The sequence below is a fragment of the Capsicum annuum genome, chromosome 3 (assembly GCF_002878395.1).
Source record: "Capsicum annuum cultivar UCD-10X-F1 chromosome 3, UCD10Xv1.1, whole genome shotgun sequence".
Taxonomy (NCBI): Eukaryota; Viridiplantae; Streptophyta; class Magnoliopsida; order Solanales; family Solanaceae; genus Capsicum; species Capsicum annuum.
The window spans coordinates 107146608-107154002 of record NC_061113.1 but is presented as its reverse complement, the minus strand read 5'-3'; positions in this window follow the sequence as shown (position 1 = coordinate 107154002).

The following is a 7395-nucleotide window of genomic DNA, read 5'->3' as shown; positions in this document are numbered from 1 at the left end:
GATTTCAACCTCTGAGATTATGGGGGTCGTATTTGTCTATTTATATTTAATTGTACCTAATGGGTTATGGGCCAGATATGTAGTGATGGCTATTTCTTCATCATTATTATTCCAATTATTTAGTATTAGAATTTAGAGAGTTGTTATAGGTTTTCCTTCAACCCTTGTCTTATTTTATTTATCTCACATTATATTATATTTATATTATGATTTACCGTAGTCGACTAATGATGCCTACTGAATACCCATGGCTTTAGTACTCATGCTATGCCTTCTTACCTTTTGGAGTAGATTCGAGTACTAGATATCACCATTGATGTTGTGATCGTGCTGGTTAGAGTTTAAGGATAGGGTGAGCTCTCGAAGTCAGAGTTGACCTTTTCTCCATCATATATTTATGAATATTCTTTCAATTTTTGAGAATGATGTAAAGAGACTGATGTATATTTAGATATGATACTACTCATATTGTTTTAGATTATTGGGTCTTGTACAAACTTTACAAGGTCATGGGATGTTGTTACTCATATGTTTTTTTATCTTACATTATGATACCATTATCCTTATTTTTATAACTTAATTTCTGTTACTTATATACTCCAACATTTATTCCCTTTTTTCCAACTTGCCCATTGCATATAGCTATGAGATACAGTTTGGCTTACATATAGGTGGGGTAAATTAGGTGCCATCATGACTCGTAAAATTGGCTCTTGATAGTTTTGCCTTTATAGGGTCTGTTATAGAAGGTTTAACCTCTAATCGCCATTATTTTTATTTGATCTCTTCAATTAATATGTCATATCATTTTATTTCATGCTTCTTTCATGGTTGGGACTTTGCGCCTTCAACTAATAAAATAGAGATAGACCATCACATTGATTTAATGTGGAAAGTATAGTAAAAGTAAATTAGCACCATGAATAAAATAGTGCATTTTTAATGGATGGAAAATATTGTTACTCTAATAAAGGAATAGGTTAAATGGGTAGCTCATGAGGGGTCGCATATAAATAAATGGTCTTTGAAATTTACCACCAAATCTTGGTGGACTTTGGTTCAGCACTAATTGGAGCCCACAACCAGGGATAATATTTTAAGCCCCTATCAAGCTTCTTTATTATTAGGCATCGTGGAGGACTAAAAGATTGATATTTCTAGGTTGATAGATCGAGAGATTTACTATAGAGTTGTTGAGTTAAAGAAGAGCATACGATTTTTGTGAGTGGTCAGTAAGCTATGTTGAGTTAATGATTGATATAATCATGTGCTATTTGTGGTTGATCATTTTATTTTAATTTGTCAAAATACTAATCCTAGGTTAATTTATGATCCGACAAACCCTATTTACAAGACAAAGATTGTAGCAGGTGATGCATTATTAGGGATGGGATTCCTAACTGGCATGAATGTGGATATTAATATGCCCAGTTTTTTTTCTTTGGGTCCATACCTATCGAGTCCCAAGTTGAGGCCTTGAGGATGGAGACCCATGGTACTGTTGATGCCATAACTTCTTCTAGTTAACTCTTATCTTCAACTCATTTCATATCAATTCAGACACCATCCATGAGTTGCCTAATTATCAGTGGGTATGTTCTAGTCACTAATGATCTCCTAAATAAAATTCTAAAAATGTTAACCACTATTGAGTTGAGGGTTAGCAAGATCGAGAATAGGGTCCAACCAAGGGTAAAAGGTGAGATTAAGATAAATATGCAAGGGATGTAGACCCATTTTGATAGTTTTTAGAAGAGGAAAAATGATAAGCTTTAGGGTGTCAAATTTTATAATTGATTAAGATTAGAAACGATCTCATTCCCTTGATGCTATAGTTGAAGAATTGTCGTCTAGATAATTTTTAGTATTTTTATTATAACCATGCCTATGATAGAGGATATTAAGTATGTTGAAGTGCCTGAAATATGTAGCAATAATGCCAAAGAAAAGAGTGTCAATGATAAAGGGGATCTAGACCGGTGAAAGAGAAAGAGCAGAAGAGATAAAAAAAAGTACAAGAAAGTAGTAGCCTAGAGTAAGCAGTCCTCCCCAGACCAGTTGTCTGAGAATCATAATTGGTGAATGGAGCCTGCAACTCCATAGTTTGAGAGGTCCTGAGAGCTGTCTTTTGCATTTTTTTAGAGTGGCGAGAGTAGGATAGTTATCGCCATGGGTTTTTCACCTTTGAATGCACTAACCTCCATAGGTAATAACGCTGTTTTGGGTGCTTAATCAATAGATAAAGCCATGATATTAGAGATTAGGTGAGTTTTGAGACCCAGCAGCTAATATGACCATATACGATGCCAAAAACTCTACAGCTGTATCATTATAACTTGTTCTTTCTTTTGAAAGTATAGTCATGTAGCGTGGTCATTGCACGGTCTCTAAGTTCGGGGTGAGGATGTACCAATACTCGAGGGTTTTGGTTGACATTTTTTTTTTCCATCTAGTTGTGCTACTATAGTAGAGCCATCATGTTTATGATTTTAAGTTTTATGTGTTGTGTTTTGTTTTTATGTTGGTTTTTTATGTTTGATTTTATGAAAATATGGGAATCTCATTGAAATCATGTTTTAAATGTTTTGATGTTGATGTTTAATGGATACTCTTCTTAAAAATTATTTTAGAATGTTTGTTTTGTATATGTTGAACTAACCAATGTGGATATTATTATGGAATTATTATTTTAGACTTAATAACTATAACTTAGTAATACATAAACTGCATAGGTAGTAGTTGATTGTGTAACCCCGTGCTATGTGCGTTGGAGGTACTTAGTTTAGTTGTGTGTATGTGATTTGGAACATACCTGGTTAGTCTTGCCTAGGTTATAGGATAGGTGGTTATGAAGGTATCATTGGCCATTCTTAAATAGTCCACTTTTAACCTATATTGCCTACAAATAGAATGAATATCCCCTGTTTTTGAGTTTAAGCCTTAATAGACCAAGTTTTTTCATCAGCTTATTCACCTTCCTTATTGTGATTATAATGGACCTATTTTATCCCTAGTCCTTCTTTGGACATTTTGAACCTCAACTCTGACAAATTTCCTAAGTTGAGAATGACTATCATAGGGTGAATAGCACAAAGTGGTTATGGAGAATAAGTTAGTAAAAGAAGAGAGATTTGATGTGATGAGAATTAAAAAGAAGAAAAAATAAATAGTGTAAAAAAGAGAAAGGTATAAACAAATCACACCCAACATAAAAAAAACAAATAAAATTAAAGAAGAAGAAAATAATAGCAATTGAGAAGTGAAGCAAAATTAGTGAAGCTGATATCGCCCAAACTATACCCTCTAAGAATATACAATGCTGTCACTGTCAATATATAGTAACCCAACTATGTTGGGGTCGATCCCATAGGGAATAGGTCGAACTCATAGCTCGAACTTTCTAAAGTAGCCGATAGTTTTGGTAATAAATAAGGGGTTCGAATTAATAGATAAAAGTAATAGTATTTGAATGCTTTTGGTTGTAAACAATCTGAAACGAACACTAGGACTATGTTCACCTTGGCTTCATAACTCAGTAGGTTTCTCGTACTCAATCCAGCTAACTCACCACCTCACATATAGAATCTGACAAGCTTGGATTTACCATCTGTCATGTGAACGTGTTGGTAAATTTCTCCCTTTACCATGTGAGTCTTAGGTTGCACCATACTAACCCTTTTATTTGATCCCAATTTAACTATCACCTTCAATGGGTCTCAATTTATTAGACATTGATTGATAGTCTCGAATCACTACTATAATTTTCTTTTCCTAATCTTGATATCTATTGTGAAAACAATCTCAAATATGGGTTATTTCTTAGAGTTGGCCACCACTAATAAATAGATTAAATGGAAGATTAGAATACAAGTGTGAATGATGATCAAGAAGAACCTTACACTCCCCTTACTTCATTATTCTGCAAAGGTTCCGACAACCCTAGATAAGGGAATTAGCTACCCATAGTTTCAAAACAATATATGTAATTTAATAAATAAATCATCTGAATAATCTCACAAATAATTGTTGAAGAAAAACCAATGTCTTAAATTAATTTAGAAACAACAAACTTAGAACAAAAATCCCAAAATCAAAAGTCAATAATGGAATCAAAATATGTTTGTAAGAGTATAAAGTGCATAACCTAATAAAAGAGTATCTCAAGTGTATTTATAGTTTTTCAAAATAACAAATAAAACCTTACCAAAACAAACTAGGAAAATTAACTAGGCAATGGTCATACCTCAGGAAAAGTGTCATCTAAATTGATGATGACTCGTTGTAATCTCCTTTGCCTTCTTCCTATGTTGGGTGATGATGACTCATGCTCAGACCTGGCGAGATGTTACCTCAATTCTTTTTGACTCTAGTATATTTTCATCTTTTAGTACTTTTTCTCTGTTGTCAAAATGACTCCTGTCTATAAGTTATTTCCTAACACAATGACTCATAATCTTCTTCCATTTCCACTAGGGATTCAACTGGGTTGTCTTCAGGACTTTTTTCCCTTTGCTCAGAACAAATCATACTATGACTTGTAGTCACTCATAAGGAGTTGTGGTTAGCCTCAACTTTTGCCTTTGGAATTAGCAACCTTCTATTATCACCACAACTTGTACTATGAGTCGTATAGTGAGACGGCGACTCATAGTCAAGTTAGTAACTTTGATTCTTCTAATATTTTTCATAGAATTTTTCTCCACATCACTTCCAACCTAGTTAACCTACCGCACACACTAAACACACATCATATCTTAGAAACAAACTAAGTATTTGTAGATTTTCATATTTTTAAGCATTTAAGATTGCATGAAACCATGGCACATCAACACCCTCAACATAAGAAACACAAAAAAAAACAAAACAATAAATTACACTACCTTCCTATTTTACTTATTCAAACAAACTATGTATCCCAATATAGCATAATAACATAATATAAGGTAATCAAGCTATGGCATCACATTATCATCAAACAACCATGCATATGTACAAATTACACTACCCAAATAAATACACAACTAGCAAATCACCCCATGTTCCCTCACATCAAAAAGTTCCACTCACTTAGATAGAGTATACATGTTAATGCAGGGAAGATCATGAGAAAATCACACTTACAAAAAAGTTCTAACAAAGTGTAAAAAATGCCATTGGATTGCCCTTATTTTCCTGTTCTTAGCTTTCAGACTATCAGATTAGGATCTCTATAGGACTTTACATAGTTTGTTATATAGTCTTGGGGCTGGTAATGAAGGTAGATTTTCCTTTTCTGTGCCCTAAATTCTAGCACCCCTTCCTAGGGAATCTCCTCACAAATTTCTTAATATAAAATCTTAGCTACGTCAATCTCATTGTCATCCACGATGCCCGCAAGCAAAGTTGTCATCCATGATGCCCGCAAGCAAAGCATCTTTTTCTAGAGTGAGAAAATTATCCCTATTTGTGGGACTCAAACAATGATGCACCAACATGCACCACACCTTTGAAGCAAAATTTAAGATAACCTTTGTAATCCATGTCAAAAAGCATATTCCTCCACTAGCCACCACAGGCACCTCCTCCTGCATCATAGAAATAATACAAGCTATCCACTAAAAGTTAGTGAACTTATGTGTTGAACCAATTTGTTTCATTTTCACCTACCTTATTCCATCCATGCGATAATCGATCTCAGTAATATTGTTGACAGCTTAAAATCGGGCCCATGAAGGAATTTGGAAATGGTGTATGTTGAGATGCTCACCCGAACAACTCTAATTATAACTTTCATCAATGGGTCAGAACAATTTCACAATTACCCCTGTGGATACAACCGCTTCCTCTCTATCTTTTAAGCTGCATAAAATTTATGGACCAATGTCGGGCTATATAGTAATGGAGCTCTGGTCATCCACTGAATGTGGTAATGTCTAAATTTTTCCTTAAATTTTGAAATCTTAGACATACCGATAGTACTAATCTTTTGCTCTAAGTAGAACCCGCTCGTCAAAATTTGGGTAGCGTGATATCACTTTCTCAGTTATATAACTCTTGCATCTCGGGGTACCCCTATGTATTAATAATGGCCACAGAGGAAATCTTAACCTTGAGTGGTGCAACGGGTGTTAAAGGAGGTTGTATTTCTATTGGGACATCACTAGACTAACTCTCCCCTTCCTCTGCTATATCTGACCCCTTATGATTAGACTCCTGATTTTCAAACCTATTATTTTTAGCCTCTTCTTCCTAATTCTCACCTGTCAGTCTAGAGTCATCTCTTGACTCACTATCCTCTTCAGACTGAGGCAGTGAGTGAGGTGGTGATTAAATAGGATTTTTCATCCTTGGCCTAGAGGGTGATGGAGAGTCTTTCACTGGCTCATCTTTAGAGCCACGAGGTAGGCTCTTTATTATGTTCTTTGCCCCTCTAATGGGTATTCTTTAATTGAGACACTTGACACACCATCATCAGTGGAGTCATTGTTAAGATGATAAGTAAAAGGGCAGGCTGGCCTCTTTGGTGTTTGCTTCTTGGTAGAATCATTGGGTTCCATTGGTAACTGTTGAAGTACACATACTAGTTAATCCAAGAAAATGAAATAAAAATAGGAAAATTAAACAAATTTGTTATAGTAGATGGAATCCTATGACTCAGGGTACAACTCATTAGATGAGGCCACGAGTCATACTGAAAGTTGTAGGTTAAAAGAGGTATATGGAGAATTCATTATTCGGGTCGTAAGTCCTTCAAGCGAGCCAATGTGCCAGATAATGACTTGTCACCAACACTTGTGGTATTACCAGAAACATTTGTTTAATGTACTCCATGCCCATTTACCATGATTCTACTCTATTAGTCATATAGTATGACAATGACTAGTAGTTCGAGTCGTGGTGTGACAAAAAACCACACTCCTTTCTACACCCTTATTCGCTATGGCTATGATTCATGTAATGTCTCATTATGTGACCATATAATTTATTATGAGTCTCGTAGCTACTGTAACATATATGTTTAGAGGATTAAGTGTCTATTTTCACATACCAAATGGGTACTCAGACTTCCCCATGGGTTCAATATTTACAACACACTTCTAATTCATCCCTATAATGACTTTTCTGCACAAATTTCATTTTACTCCTATTTCTTATTCATAATCATCATGTTTCCCAAGAATAACCCTGTTTAACTTCAATGAAAAAAAATATGAACAAGGAATCCAAGCGTCTTATACTATATTGAACATCAATTTTAAGTGATATAACATGTAAAGCAAGAATCTTACTTGAATAGTTTTCTTGGATCCTTTAAAAAGATTGACAAATATTTTCCCTGGTTTTAGAGAAGGGAAACTTTGGGATATTCTTGTACTTCTGATAATTTAGGGACAAGTTATGAGTTTACTTTAAGAG